The sequence below is a fragment of the Trachymyrmex septentrionalis genome, unplaced genomic scaffold (genome assembly GCF_001594115.1).
Source record: "Trachymyrmex septentrionalis isolate Tsep2-gDNA-1 unplaced genomic scaffold, Tsep1.0 scaffold535, whole genome shotgun sequence".
NCBI lineage: Eukaryota > Metazoa > Arthropoda > Insecta > Hymenoptera > Formicidae > Trachymyrmex > Trachymyrmex septentrionalis.
The window spans coordinates 55,236-72,288 of NW_017305710.1; the positions used below are offsets into that span (position 1 = coordinate 55,236).

The 17,053-nt window shown below is 32.7% G+C and overlaps 1 long non-coding RNA gene across 1 annotated transcript in view; it reads left to right on the forward strand.

The window, feature by feature from the left end:
• Positions 1–4,253: 4,253 nt before the first annotated feature.
• LOC108752085 overlaps positions 4,254–17,053 on the forward strand; it is a 14,917-nt gene continuing 2,117 nt past the window's right edge. The window contains exons 1-3 of the long non-coding RNA XR_001939527.1: positions 4,254–4,319; positions 10,247–10,249; positions 14,150–14,159. This is a non-coding gene — a long non-coding RNA (uncharacterized LOC108752085). The remainder of the gene's footprint in view (positions 4,320–10,246; positions 10,250–14,149; positions 14,160–17,053) is intronic.

Consider the following 17,053-nt stretch of genomic DNA (forward strand, 5'->3'; position numbering starts at 1 on the left):
AGAACGTGATGCATCTTCAACATCTAAATTGCCGGATCGAAATTTTGCAAACCAGTTTTGGCACTGGCGTTCTGTCAATACATCTTCTCCATACACATCGGATAATTTTTTTCTTGCTTGAATAGCATTTTTACCTTTTCGATAGTAAAAAAGTAAAATATGCCGAAAATGCTGCTTTTCACTTTCATATTTGATAGGGCACCAACCAAAAACTACTGCGTAGAATCAATCGAACTTTTTTCACAAGCAAGCCTTGCTATATCAGCTGTCAAAATATATAATGATTATGCGGCTTAAGTGTGAAGTTGGCTGTGAAAAAATACAATAAGTCCTCTGTTGGGAAAAAACGAAATTACTTTCCGAACAACCCAATACTTTGGTCCGAAACATGCTCTATCGCACCCTATTACAGGCGTATGACGGAGTGATCGCGAGGACCGCAGTCAGGGATGGCCACTTTACGCCCAAGTGTCGGCGAGAGACCCCATGACGGAGCTGCGGAGACCTCCCCAAAGGAGTCGGAACCAAGGTCGGAAGCGGAGGCACCGACTACGGGGACGCCGACATCGCAATGCGAGTCGCCCGTCTCCCGCAAAACAAAGATCCGGAAGTCTCTTAAGCGGCCGAAAGAAACCATGCGATTCAGTCAAATTCCGCGTGCGTGGAAGCAGGATACGTGAGTGACACGCGATTCGCGGAGCCGCAGGGCCGCGCGCCAATTAGACGCGATAGGCCCCCTTGTCGAAATAGCGATTACTACGTGTCCCCGGAAGGATCAGCGCCCGGCACTTGTGCTGTGACGAGCGAGCGAGGAGCACCGACAAGGGATGCAGGATGTCGAGGATCCAGCATCGCGAGCCTAAGGCTTGATCGGAGGACTATCGGGGTGAGATGAGCGTCACATAATTGTAAGGTCGCCAATTTTCATATCCGGGAGGCGCGTGCAATTATCATTATCGGATTTAGTATGTGAGACGCACGCGGAAGTGTCGTGAGTTAGGTATTTGCGTCTAAGCGTGTCGCCTCCTGCGACGACTCATTATAAAATATTCGGGAGAGTTATTTTCCGCGTCCGCTTAAGTCACTATTACGTTGTTCGGAAAGTAATTTCGTTTTTTCTTATGAAAATGAAAGACGATTTTCAATCAGACGCGTTTCAAATGATCATGAACGGTCGAATTCGATAAATTTAATCTCTCAGCGATCTCACGAGTTGTCATTCGCCGGTTTGCATCAATTAATGCCTTTATTGTGTCTTCATCAGCTTCAACTGGCCTTCCAGAATGTGGTGCATCTTCAACATCAAAATTGCCGGATCAAAATTTTGCAAACCAGTTTTGGCATTGGCGTTCTGTCAATACATCTTCTCCATACACATCGGATAATTTTTTTTTTTGCTTGAACAGCATTTTTACCTTTTCGATAGTAAAAAAATAAAATATGCCGAAAATGCTGCTTTTCACTTTCGTATTTGATAGGGCACTAACCAAAAACTACTCCGTAGAATCAATCGAACTTTTTTCACAAGCAAGCCTTGCTATATCAGCTGTCAAAATATATAATGATTATGCGGCTTAAGTGTGAAGTTGGCTGTGAAAAAATTAATTAAGTTCTCTGTTGGGAAAAAACGAAATTACTTTCCGAACAACTCAATATTTGTTACTCTTATCATTACTAATTATTGTGTGATTTATCGCCCATTCGCTTCTCCAAACAATCTTTTATCCTCGACCACGAACCGCCCCCTCTGCCATTCTCGAGGCTGAGCTGAGGTTACGAGTACCGTCTACGTTCGCAGTTTGGGGGAATGTCGCGAGGAGAATATCCCGAATAATTTCGATAAAAAGTGGAGCACGCTCACTCCTTGCCTAGCACCCAACTATCGGTTTCGAGATTTTGCGTTGCCCTTAAGATTGGTTGCGTAAAGAATGTTTTTGTCGCGTTTTTTTTGAAGCTACACGCACCCTGATTATATAAGAGAGAATATTGGCTGCTAACGCGCGACGAAGTTGCGCCACGCTCGTGAATGAGGTTGCAGATAATAAAAAATATGAAGATAAAAAAATTTCAATGCTACATTCGGATTCAGCAACAAAAAGTCTACGAAAATTAAATTGACACACTCAATTCGCATTTACCATAGCATGTTGATCATTGTTATAAAAATAAAAATAGAATATATTATCAATGTCCCCATTTTTTTGTAGACTACAGATGATATTGATCCTGGCATTGAAAGAATTGAAAATGCTGCCTGGCAAAACAAAGTGTTCAACCTTTTGTGGTCCTTGTAGGAAAATCATGGGATTCAGTGATTGACTCCTATATAGTTATTGATGCAAGAACATACAACGTGGAGAATCCAATTAGAGCTGCTGAAGTTTGTTTTAAAATATTTTATTTATTTAATTGTGCTTATTCCAACTTTTGTAAACCTGTTTTGTTATTAATTCATATATCTATGAATTACCATTTGACAAGGGAGACAGCAATACAACTGTTAGTCATTGATTAAAGAAATTACAAAAAAATTAAGATAATGATAAGCTTCTTTGTACAATATCCGTTATATCGGTTCTGCAATTATATTCTTCTTTTTAGTTAATGTGGTTAATTTTTGCATAACTATTAAGTGTTGCTGTATTATACTTTCTTTTTTAAATTTTATCTGCATAACGTCATGCCTTTTTGTTCTCTATGCAAAACTAACTTTCTCTCTGTGGACACTTTTTATTTACATTTGAAGATACGCGAATGAGTCAACATGTAGAATTTAAATGTCAAGAAAGGAATTGTTGGCGGGATTTTCCGAACTGGAAAACATTTTGAAGACATTTGATAAAAATTCATAAATATCCTACTTATGTGCATCAAGTGATAATGAACTTATTTTAACAGACACACTTACAATTAGTGAGGAAAGACAATTAGCTGTTGATTCTAAAGTAATGAGAAAAATAGGGATGTCTCTGATATTTCAAATAAGGAAGGTGTAACAATATGTTTATTTAATGAAAGTGTGAGAAATAATTTACTGACATTTGTAAGTAAATTTTATGCAAATCCTATAGAAATTATATACAATTAGTTATTGATGATTTTTATCAATTTCTTTCTGATGCAGTGGTTAATTCGAAGCCGTTACTTTATAACATTTTGATAGAAAATCCCGCTAAAGATATAAAGGAAGAAATTGATAAAATTCTTACGATTTTAACAGAACCATTTTAGGATGTTTATTCAGATTATTATTGTCTCAAGATATTTTAAGAAATGGGCCATTATATTCTTTCCCAGTCATATGTTGTTGGTTCTAAGGCAATAAGCTGTTTCAAAATAGAATCATTAAAGAAATTGCTTTAATCAATTTATTCCCATAAGAGAAATGCTTTATAGTTTTTTTGTCTTCTTGGAGTTCTTCAAAAAATTTTAGAATAGAAATGAAAAAATAAAACGTGAAAAAATTAAAAATTGAAGAAGATTTATTGAATTTTGTTCAAGGAAAGATTTGGAAGGAAAAAGAATCTAAATATTTTGTTGCTAAAGATATGCTACTAATTTTTTTATATTATGACGATTTTGAAGTCAATAATCCGCTTGTAGTTACGCTGGAATCCGAAAAGTGAGAGAAGTATATTTTTCCTTGCATCCCGTCAGAGTTCACAGAAAAACTGGAAAACATATTCTTATGCCTACGCCTCTTTTATTCTTTAGATAGAGATACGTATTTAAATGAAAAAATTTTTCATATTGTAATGGATGAAATAAATTATTTGCAGAAGAAAGGCATTACATTTGAAATGAATGGTTCTAAAATAACAATTTATTTTGCTTTAGGATTGTTGCTTGGTGACAATTTAGCTCTAAATTCTGCTTTAGATTATGTAAGCTCTTTTAGAACAAATTATTATCCTGATAGCAAAGGAAACAGATTTTGAGCAGGGCCAGCTACCAATTTTTGATTGCAGAAAGGCAATAAATTGTACCCAGAGTTTCTATTACTTGACATTGTCAGCAAATTGCTGTCAGAAATATGACAAAGTTTGCTAGACATGCTTTGCCAGTAGATTGGTAACAAAAACCAAACAAAGTCCTACATAACTTGATAGCAGATTAAGAGTGGATTAAGAGTAAAACCTGATTCGAGCAAATTCTGCTCGATTTCTGCCACCAATCTGCTGGCATAGTCTACCAGCAGGTTTTGTCGACAAATCTATAGCTAAATGCGAATACAGATGGTTATGGTTTTGTAGTCAAAATCCAATCGAGTTTGCTGCCAATTTGGCCCTAAATTGCTAACATTTTGCTATCAGGGTACTGTAGATTTTGCAAAGCTTCTAGATAGAGTTAGATTGCAAAATACAGTCAGAGTTACAATGAAAACCTGAACACTACATATATCAGCAATGAATCCTTCCGTAACTGGTATTAAAAAATTATCTGTTTAGAGTAAAATTCAATACTTCAATATTTATTCTAATTATTCTTCTGATATTTTACATGATGTTAAATTCGGAGTTTTAAAATATGGAATAGGGCATATTATATTATATATGAGTACATTATTAAAAAGAAAACTTTTTTGCTTCAAACATTAAATGAGTGTATAGACTATTAATTATAAAAGAAATGAATTCAGAAATAAATCATTTATTTCAGCGGATGAAGTTAAGCAAAGAAAAATAAAAAAGAGATTTAGGCTTTTTTTACTTGTTTTGCTTTTTATGTAGGTGATTTTGTGCAGTATGATGATTATCGAGTTATTATATAATTTTATAGAAGATTATAGATCTCATTAATGCAAAATATCTCCAGAGGGGAGCAATCAAACTTCTTGAAACATTGACTACCGAACATCATAGACTACCTCAAGAAGTATTTGCAAATACATTGAAACCAAAATTCCATAATATCTTGCATTATTTTCAAATTTTACTCAAATCTGGCCCACTTAATCATTTAAACTATCTACGATATAAATAAAAAAATCGATTTTCAAAATTAATTGCTAGTGGCAGTTCAAGAAGAAATATTTTACATACTACGGCTGTGAAAAAACAGCTTCATTTATGCCATAGATTGATATCTAAGAAAGGTTTAGAAGAACATGTTTCGATGGGACCAGCATCCTTTATCAGTGATATATCATGTTTGGTATCATTTAATGTTAATAAGTTAAGTATCATTTATTTTCATCGTCTTTACCTGCAGAATTTAAATTTACAAATGTTGAAGTATCTTGGATTAAAAAAGCAGGAATAAAATACAGCATCAATAGTTGTATAATTTTTTCTCTTGACTCACAATATTTACCAATACTTATATATATTTGGAACTATTAATACTATAATCTGTAATGAGATTAGACACTTTATATGCGAAGTATGGACTAACATAGAATGTGATGAACAACTTCACGCATATGAAGTAATTAAAGTATTAAAGAGCGAATCTTATGTCTGCTGGTTATTATGGAATTTACATAGTCCATTTCCAGCTATTTTTCATAAAATGCCAAATTGAGAATATTATATTGCTTTAAAGGTTTCCATTTAGGACTTTATTACGTTCAATTTTATATAAATAAACTAACAGTTAAGTTTAGTTATACATATATGTGTATATTGTGAAACAGTGCTGGGATTTACTTGCAACTTTCAGTCGATTTTTAACTTGTTCCTGCCCTTTACTTCACTAATGCCGATCAGCATTTAGACTGCGCGTGGGTTAGTGAGGTAAGAGAATCAAGCTAAAAATCGGCCGAAAGTTGCAAGTAAATTCCAGCACTGTTGTAAAACAAATGTAATAATTTGAATTACATATTTTATTATAAATATATTTATATAAAAAATTACTATTTTTCAATAAATTTTGTGAATTGTAATTTGATTATTATATGATTTGTTCATTCCATTTTTTACTGCTTAATTTTTGTAAGATTTTATGAGTGGAGTTATATACTTCTCATAAAAAAGTTTTATATTGTACTCATATATTGAATGTCATATCTTTGTAGTATATGCATATATTGAATAAAATGAATAATTTTTATCGCGATAATTGCAACTAGCAAGTTTTCGATTTTGTGATTTATAGGGTAGTTACTATGTGAGTATTATATATTCTGAAAAAAATTACGTACATACATATACCATGACATATTCATTGAAATGTGAAACCGGTAAAAAACGCACGCGAAATCGAAGGCACAGCGATTGGAGACCTTGACTTAAGCGCACTTATAATGCACACTTCAACTGAATGTCATATCTATTTACATCTGAGTCAGTGAATAACATATATTGAAAATTGTCACTATTTCAATTTTGAGTTCTCGAGTAGAAAGAACTCTCCAATACGCTCTCCGTCTCGGATAATCTTTTCCACATTTTTACTCGATATTACATTCAATTTAAACGTATATTACAATTATTATGAGATGTTATTTTGAGAGAGAGAGAGAGAGAGAGAGAGAGAGAGAGAGAAAGACAGAGAATAAAATTCATTTATCTACACAGTTGAAATATTCTTAATTTAAATTTTCGCTTTAATTTGACATAAGGTGCATTACTTTAAATATGTACGAAGCGCCACTACAGTGGTATGAATGTTAAGATGTTGAACTATTATATATATTCATTTAAATGAATTAATTTCAGAAATTATAATTGTGTGCCGATATGGTTGTCGGACTTTCAATGCAATTAATTTAAAATATTAATAATCCTCCCAAATTTTCCAAATTTAATCTTAAAAACCGGTAATAAACTTATTACAAAAAATATTGTCTCGACCGGGAGTCGAATCCGAGTCTCCTGCAATGCGTGCAAGTATCCTAACCCTTTAGACTAGATCTTAGCAATATTCCTCGCAATAACCGATATATATAGATAGCTACGCATTGTAGGCGAGCGTGTATAAACAATAATAAGATTGAAGATAAGATCGTTTATGTTAGATATATTACTTTAAAGCTCCGCTATGGTTTGAATGTTAAGCTATAATATTATATGAACTATTATATACGAGGGCAAGTCAATAAATTTTTAGAAAAACATAGTAAAACACATCTTTTTGATCAATTCATTTTTATTTCTCAACATAGTCTCCTTTCAGCTTTATACACTTGATCCAATGATTCTCCAACTTTTTCAAGCCGTCCGAATAATATGATTTGTCCAATTCTTCAAAATAAGCCTCTGTTTTGGCGATGAGCTGCTCTCTGGTGGTGAATTTCTTTCCTCTGAACCATTTCTTCAGGTTTGGAAACAGGAAATAGTCGCAGGGGGCTAAATCTGGCGAATATGCTGGATGGGGAAGCAATTCGTAGCGGAATTCGTTGAATTTGGCCATTGGTGCACGTGTGAACCTGTGCATTGTCCTGATGGAAGAGCACTTTCTTCTTCGCCAAACGAGGACGTTTTTTCTTTATTGTAAAATGTTGTTGAAACGGTCCAATAAGACTGCGTAGTAATCGCCATTGATCATTTGCTTTGACGGAAGGTAATCGATATAAATTATACCGCGTGTATCCCAAAAAACTGTGGTCATTACCTTTCCGGCCGGTCTTCGCCTTCTTTGGAGCTTGGTTCACCCGGTGAAGTTCATTGTTTTGACTGTTCCTTCATCTCGGATGTGAAGTAATGGATCCATATTTTGTCCACAGTAATGAATCGACGCAGAAATTCATCTAGATTACGTTGAAACATCTCCAAACATTGTTTTGAAATCGTCACACAGTCGCGCTTATGATCCACAGTGAGGAAACCCGGCATCCATCTTGCCGATAGCTTTTTTATACCCAATTGTTCGTGCAAAATTGAAATCACTGTGCCATGTGATATGTCTGCGGCCTCAATAAGCTCGCGCACTTTCACTCGTCAATCAGTCAAAATAATATCATAGACTTTATCGATGATTTCTGGCGTAGCAGCCTCAATTGGACGTCTCGAACGAGGTGCATCACATGTGGATGTACGACCACGTTTAAATTCATTCACCCAATTGTATACAATCGCAAACGCTGATGCAGATGTGTTATGAACATTATCCAATTCGGCTTTGATTTCTTTCGGCGTTAAACTTTTCATATGTAGATGTTTGATCACGAAACTTTTTTCCACTTTGCAAAAAATACAAAGATTGTTCGCTTTCGTCTACAGAAATGAAACCACGCGATGAATTCCGTTCAAAATTTGACAGTAATCAGCTGAAAGATGCTACTTGTCAAAAAGTAATGTGACATGACATTGCGAGTGCCCTCTGATAGATTTTCTAAGAACTTATTAACTTGCCCTCATATATTGATTTAATTGAATTAATTTCAGAAATTATAATTGCGTGCCGATATGGTTGCCGGACTTTTACTTAACTTTTACGGATTTTGACATAAGATGAATATGTTAGAAAGTAACACAAACATTATGTAAAAAAATTAACACGAATAATTTAATATTTTACGTTTATTTTTCTTTCATCTTTTAATCTACGTTAATTGCATTATTTTTGTTATTTGTTGACTCATTTATAAAGTGTATTATTTTAATACTTACAATTGTTTAATATCAATTTAACACAAAATATTTAAATAATCCAACCATATTATATTAAATTAAACAATTATGTTAAAAATTCAACATAAAACTTTAACCAATTTTAACACACATGCGAAATACTTTTTACACAGCTATAAATTTATACAAGTTTAGTATAGAGAAAAGATGTCGCTATATTGTTTACCGTTATTTTATATTTATAAACTAAAAAACTTTTATTCTCAAAAGCAAACTTTCTGCATAAAGAAGAATTCATATGTCTGATTTATTGTTTTATATGGATCCCTCGCCATTTTCTTCGTGATTATACAGGGTGTCCTGATAATTGTTCAGATGGAATTCGTAGACATGTAAAGCGGTCAAAATTAAGACGGAAACCTTTACCATTTTGCAATTTTCCTTTATTATTTTGCAATTTTCGCAATAGTTTAACAAAATATTAATTGCTAAAAATTGCTGAAAATTGGTCTTCAATAATTATTTACTTAAATACTATCAACTTTACAAAAAAATTGCAAGAGACAAAAATTATTTATTTTATTTTTATAGAGCTCTAAGAATCTTCTTTAGAATTTTTTCAGAATTTTTTAATGCCGTATTTTCTCATGTTGATAAAAGTAAAAAAACTAAAAAGTTGATAAAAAATTCGGAAAAAATCTTAGAGTTCTAAGAAAAAAATAAACAGGAGAAAATAAACAATTTTCATCTCTTGCCATTTTTTTTGTAAAGTTGATAATTTTTTAAATTTAAATTAAAGAATTACTATCTTGTTAACTATTGTAAAAATTACAAAATGGTAGAAGATTTTCCGTCTCAGTTTAGTCCGCTCTATATGTCTACAAACTCAGTCAGAATAATTATCAAACACCTTGTATGTATCATTGACGTATCATTGACGTACCATTGTATGTATCATTGATTAACTCCATACATACAAACGAAAATAAAAACTAAAATTTGAGAGGAGACTAAAAATATTTTCAAAATGTTTTGACAACAAATAATATTAGACTGCAGTCAAGGAGACAAATTTATTTCATGTTACGTCAATACGATTAGCTTGATATTCTCTAGATATTTGACAAATGTCAAATGATACAAATGTTCAGCTATACATCGCGTAAATGCGACTATTTGTCTCGCGAATTTTATATCAAAATCACTTACACTCCTCTCCCCCCATTTTGGTGCATTCAAGATACATAAAAAGCGCTTTCACTCGATCCATCGCCATCGTGCTCGAGTACAGCACCTGGCGAACCGTTTCAACATTTCATACTGATTTATATGTAAGTATGAAAGAACAACAAAACCGACAAGTGTAGCAAGACTCTTGATATCAAACACATGGTGGTCTAATGTGATTCGCGATCTAATCTAAATTTTTTATAATAAGTATTCACTCTATCGTATCGATAAACTCATTCTAAAGCGTTTTTTCATTTAATTTATTTTTAATATGAGCAGATAAATGAACATCGCGCATCTTCGGTTAACCGTGCAAATACCGCGGCCTTGCTATAATTAATTTTAACACGCTATTTGTGGCATAAAAAAATGCTATGTATCACACTGAGAGAAAAATGTTTGGTATTTGTAACTATAATTATATACAATAAGATCAATAGGCTCTAAATAAAATTCTAAAAAATAATAAATAAAATGCCAATTTGAGCCGACACTGTTATTAGTGTGTATTTTATAATATATTATAAAATACACACTAATAATCAATGCACAAATTGGCATTTTATTTATTATTTTTTAGAATTATATATAACTATAATTATGATTATTACTGCTATAATAATAATAGTACAGTAACTAACTATGTATAGTAACAGTAACTATGTATATAATTCTAGCAACAAATGTATATACTTGGCAACTTAAAATGTCTATAATTATAGTTAATATAATCATAAAATAGTTGAAATTATCATAAAAATGGTTCAAGTGGCTATAATTTTACAGTTATATTTTTGGACAATCATATTTTTTATGGTTGTCCTAAAATATAATTGTAAAATTATAGTACTTGAATCATTTTTATGGTAATTTCAACTATTTTATGATAATTATAATTATAGACATTTTAGGTTGTCACAACAGCAAATATGCATTCGTTGCTAGAACTATACACATAGTTACTGTTATTATTATTATTATAGCAGTAATAATCATAATTATAGTGTAATATATAACTATAGTTAGAAATACCAAACATTTTTCTCTTAGTGGATATAGTCAGCACATATAGTTGGATAAACTCGCGGGATACGAAACAATTTTCCATCGTCCGCTTTGCGCAGCAATATCTAAATTAATCTACAAAAATCATGAAAGGAATATCGCTTATCGGCAAATTATTGAACGGAATTAACGTGTGTGATTCGAGTATGGGAATTCAGTTCACATATTAACATATAACTACTTCGAAAGAGAACATAACATAAGAATGTGACCTTTTTACACGGGATGAATATAAAATATTACAACGACTATCAAATAAAAAGCAGAAGCGTGTAACGCAAAAATGTATACTATAAAATACGCATTAAAACAAAAAAATGTAGATATGCGTACAAACAGCGCGATATGGCAAGAAACGTATTGTGTGATAAATAAACTTTTTGTGTTTATTTGCAAGATATGATTTTAAATTGGATTAGATGTTAGATTCTTATGGAAACTATTTTATTTTCGCTATGTACACATTGCAGTTGAAGAATTTAGGTTAAAATTAACACTCATGTCACATGACTAAATTTTTGTCTTAATTTAACATAAAATGAATACGTTAGAAAGTAATATACATAAACATAAATATGTTTTGTAAAAGCATTAACATAGAGAATATAATTGATAAGTACTACGGAAGCATACTTGTATCTTCAGTAAAATTAACATGTTAAATAATACAAAAATGTCAAATCAATACGTTTCTTCTTATAATAATATTGGGTGATCCGGAAAGTCCGTGCGGATTTTACAATGAAAAATTGTATATGCGATACCTTCGTCAAAAATGAACGAAATTTAAATTTAAAAAAAGGGTTTTAAAGCTTCAAATCTCTACTTTTAAAAGCTTATCACATTTTTTAAGTTTATATGAGTTTGATAATTTTTACATACCAAAAACTACAAGCTGAAAAAGATAAAAAATTTTCTTTTCACTTTGGGGGTCTCTCACGTGCCCAAAAAAAATTTACGAAAATTTTCGACTACCCATCGTGAAAACTTAAAGCTTTCCCTACAAAATCATTTTTTAAAAATGTTCCTATAATTTTTTGTTTCTGAGTTATTCGCGAGTTAAGTAAAGAAGCATTCTGATTTCGATTGCTCATAACTCCGATAAAAATCATCATATCGCAATTTAAAAAACAGATTCTTAAAGCTAAAACTTTGCTCTAGCGAATGATATAATCGTAACGAAAATTTCGCAACAAATAAAAAAACTTTTGAAAAATCAATGAAAAAATCCGCACGGACTTTCCGGACCACCCAATATATCAAATTTACACGTTTCTATAAAATAAAATGATTTTATTTAACTCAATATACGTTTTGAAAAAGATTATTTTTGTTTGATAATATTCTTGAGGCTTTAACGGATGCTTTCTATATCAAGATTATGCGTTTTGCGGATTTCCTCCGTGTCCAGATCCATTCTTGGCATGCCAACATTTGGTGAATCTTGCAGTCCCCTTCATTACTCCCCGACATACAACTTATTCCGCTTCCAAGCATAAACAATAAGTACTACAACCCCTCACTGGAAAATCCGAATCACACATAACCAATTGACTTCATATAAAAGATCCAAAAACCCGACTGCGTCCCATCTATTTGTAAGTTTTGACATAGAATCCCTTTTTACACAAGTCCTAATAAAAGACACATTAAACATAATAAAGGCCTCATATAGTCCCCTCCGACTTCATCCCGCTAATAGAACATTGCTTAACAATCACTTACTTCTCCCATAACCAATTTTATGAATAAACTTCAGGAGTGACACTGGGCTCTTCTATTTCTCCTGTAATCGCCAACATTTTCATGGAGCATTTTGAGAAAGAGACCTTTAGAAAAACATCCAAAAAACCAGAAGTTTGGTTTCGTTATGTAAACGATATGGAAACACGGCAGAGCCGAACTCCGTAAATACCTTATTGTCCTCAACAATTAACATCCAAATATCTACTTTACTATAGACATAGAAAAAAACGGAAAATTCCCTTTCCTAGATGTTCTTGTTTCTAAGAAAGCTGACGATACCTTAGACCACACACATCAAGCGTACAGAAAACCAACACACACAGATAATACATCCCGAGTCACATCACCACCCAGCACAAAAACAGTCTGCAATCAACTTATTTGTACATAGAGCTTTGACTATCGCTGACAAAGAACATCTACAGAACTCAACCTAAAACTAGCCTTATAGAAAAACGGACACGACAAAAAAAGACAACCAAAATAATCAATAAATATGCAAATAAGACAACGATCTTTGACACATAACCAGATGAAAGGATCCTACCCATTCTCCCATATGTCAAAGGAACAACAGATCGGATTGGCAGTAAACACAATATCCAAACTATCTTTACATCACCCAAGAAGATAGGACAAATTTTAAGAAATCCTAAAAATCAAAGACCTCCATTCAGCTCTGCAGGAGTATACAAAATACATTGTTCCTGCGGGCGAATATATACATTAGAGAAACCGGGAGAATGGTCAATGGTCACCTACGGATAAAAGAACACCAACGTGATGTTAGGCTAAAACACGCCACGCAGTCAGCATTATCAGAACACAACATCGAAATAGGACATCAAATACTATTTGACAAAACGGCCACAAAAGCCAATATTACATCATACTTTCCAAGTATAGAGAGCCAAAGAGCCAAAAACACCCTAACAATCTAAATAGAGATAACGGCTACAACATAAATAAAATATGGAAAACCATTCTCCCGGTTATTGAAGACCGACCAATTTCCCCCACCTTCCCCCCCCTCCCTCACCCTCAATTCTCTTTTTTCCCATCACAACAAGTAGCGTAATATAAAAGGAACGACCCACAGGAGTAGCTTAGTATCAGGCTGTTTTTTTGCCCTGATGAAGTGAACTACATGATTCACGAAACATTGGCATTCCAAGAATGGATCTGAACACGGAGGAAACTCGCGAAATATTGGACATAATTTTTATTATTTTTATATTGTGTCATAATTTGTTATTTTAACACTAAAAAATATTGAATATCAACTTAACAGAAAATGTTCAACCAACGTAATCACATTATGTTAAACTAACAATCGGATATATTAAAAATTTAACTAACAAATTTTGAAAAAGACCGATTTTAACGCAAATATAATATGCTTTTTTTACATATGTAATAACATGTGTAAAAAACATCATCTCCTATCCAAAGTTAGAAAATATTGGTTTATTTCGATGCAATTATATTTCGACATTTGCGTAATTGTGCGCTTATCCTAAATAGAATGACTAGATAGACTGTTAAGCTAGCATCTCCCCTCTCCCCAAAAAAAATCAAGATGGCACCTATGCCAGAATTAAATGCGTTGTATGTGCTAATTATGTACTCTAATGCCAAATTTTGTGCTCTAACGGTTTAGCAGAAAATCGCAATTGAATGTGGGGGTGCTAGCTTAACGTTAGGTTAGCACCTCCTTCATTAAATTACATACAAAATAAAAAAATTAGTACAACAAAATTATGTACTTTTTATTTGCTTTCAAAATAACAAATCAAAATTAATGTAACCGTAACGGTTTATAAGATATACGCCAATCAAATTTGATATATACAACATTTTTAATAGAGTAAAATACCAGTTACAATAAAGATAGCGATTAAGATATTCTTCTATTTATGTGCTCTCAAAATATAAACAATAAAATTTTTGTGTTCATCCCCTTTGATCGGAAATCATTCCCAAAGTGAGTGCCAATTAAAATGCAAATACCGAATTAGTTGTAGTCTTAAATTGTGCCTTCATTTATGTGCTCTCGAATTATGCACGAGATTGCATTGGTGCATCTTATGCCAAAGTGGAGTGAGTGATCACTTCGGGGATAATTTTCCGATCAAAGGGAATGAACACAAAAATGTCATTGTGCATTTTGAAAGCACATAAATGAAGAAACAATTTGGTCCCAATTCGATATCTGCATTTTAATTGGTACTTTAGATTGGTTCTTGTAGATGATGGGTGGTCATTTCAAAGTGATTTTCCTTTCAAAGAGGATGAGTATTAAAAACTTGTGCATATTTTGAAAGCGCAAAAGTGAAGGAACAATTTGAGCCTACAACCAATTTGCTATCTTTATTGTAATTGATACTTTACTTTTGTACCGATGTTACAAGTATCAAACTTTATTGGCGCATATCTTTTAAACCGTTACGGTTACATCAATTATTACCGTTACCAGTGGCAAAGTATCAATTCGTTAAATTGTTAAATCAGTTAATGAATTAGTTAAGCTGCGGGAAGAAAAAATTTTGATGAGCTTGCAGCGATGCCGCAAGTTAACCAAGAGATGTAAGTATATATTCATCAAGAATATTCTTATATTCATCAATTAAAATTGTAGTTTTAATTGTTCGTCAATGATATTCTTATTGAAGGTCTTTTTATTCCAACCCAAGTAAGTGGCAACTTTAATTCTCTGTCAAAAACTACCATATTACTCTTCGAAAAAAATTAATGTATGAAATAAAAAATTAAAATCTAGATGCTACAATCTTAACTAATCAAGTTAAATTTTATCAAATTAAAAAGTAAAACATAAATAGTACTGTCTCTTGTTATTTATAAATTTACTTATTTAAAAAAAAGGTAAAAAAAGCGCTAAGAGTACGTACTTTTTATAAAGAATTATTTGGTCTGATTTCATTATGTTTGCTGTTTAATAGAATTGACCACTTATGGTTGATAGTTAATCACTGATTCGGCTTAATCGAGTTGGTGAACCTGGTCCTTTGTAATACAAAGTATCCAACTCAATTAATAGTAGTTTTTTCAAGGATATTTTTGAGATTGAAGATTCCAATCCAAGTAATGGCAACTTTAATTCTCTGTCAAAAATTATTACTTTTCGAAAAAAATTAATGTAACAAATAAAAAATTAAAACCCAGATGCTACAATCTTAACCAATCAAGTTAAATTCTACCTATTAAATTCTAATTCTATTATATTCTAATTAAAAAGTAAAACACAAATGATACTATCTCTTGTTATTTACTTAATTCTAATAATACATCATTCGTATAAAAGACTTGATATCAACAAAATTGGCGCCAAATAAAATTCCTCCAAATTTTATGTATTAATCGTAAAAAAGATTTGATATCAACAGTTGGCGTCAAGTTAAATTCCATGTAATTTGGATACAAAATTAAATAAATAATATTAATTTTAATGATATGTATACGTATCATTCTTATAAAGGATTTGATATCAAGAACTGGCGCCAAGTTAAATCTCATTTCTTTATACCATGCCAAATTAAATAAATAATGAATATTAATCTAATGTTACGTCCGGCGGACTCACGCGACTCTTTTCTTTCATAAAGATCTCGAATTCCTCGAAGCTCTAAAATTTTATATTCTTTCCTTTTTATTTTTCATCTTAAAAACTAAGAATCCGTTATCTCCTCATGAATGTCGCTCCGAGATAAAAATCAATGATTAACGCCAAGATTAACAATCAAGTCGCGAACGATTTTCGCGAATTCGTAATTATAAAATTTAAGAAACGGCACGCGACGTTCAGGGGTAGATTCTGGGTGGTCCCGTGGCGACGATGCGTCCGCGACATTTCGGCGCCCGAAACGTACGTTTCCCCATAAATCTTAGGGTCATAAAATTTTGGAGTTTCACTTTCCCACTCTATCGATTCCTGTCAACATCTTTCCTCCCCCAAAAACTTGACCAATCTAAGAGCGAAAGAAAATCCTACTCCCAGCTAACGAAACCTATTCCACCAATCCAAATTTGAGTAATCTGCGGCGATTAGTATAAAAATCGCGATTCCGCAACCCCCGTGTCAGTTTTTACAGAAAGTCTTTTTAGAGAACATATAGCGTGGCAGTTAGATAGAAGAACGTACGGATAGAGTTCGATATAGACAGTCAGTGAGATACCAGATTTTTCTCTAAGTTCCGGACTTGTACTTGTCGAGCGATAAGTCGCGATACTCAAAGTTCCCGATAGAATCAGTGAGTTGGTCGCGATACTCGAAGTTCCCGATAGAGTCAGTGGGATCAAGTGTATTATCGCGATTCAAGCTAATTCAAAAGCCTGTTTCCTAATCGAAGAAGTCCGTTGAAGCTAACAGTAACATCTGACGCCACCTTGTCCGCGGTTGGGCCATCTTACATCATCAGTAAGTCAAAATTATTTAATATCGGTTGGTCCCCTCCCCCCGTCTTTCCCTGTTGCTTTTTGGG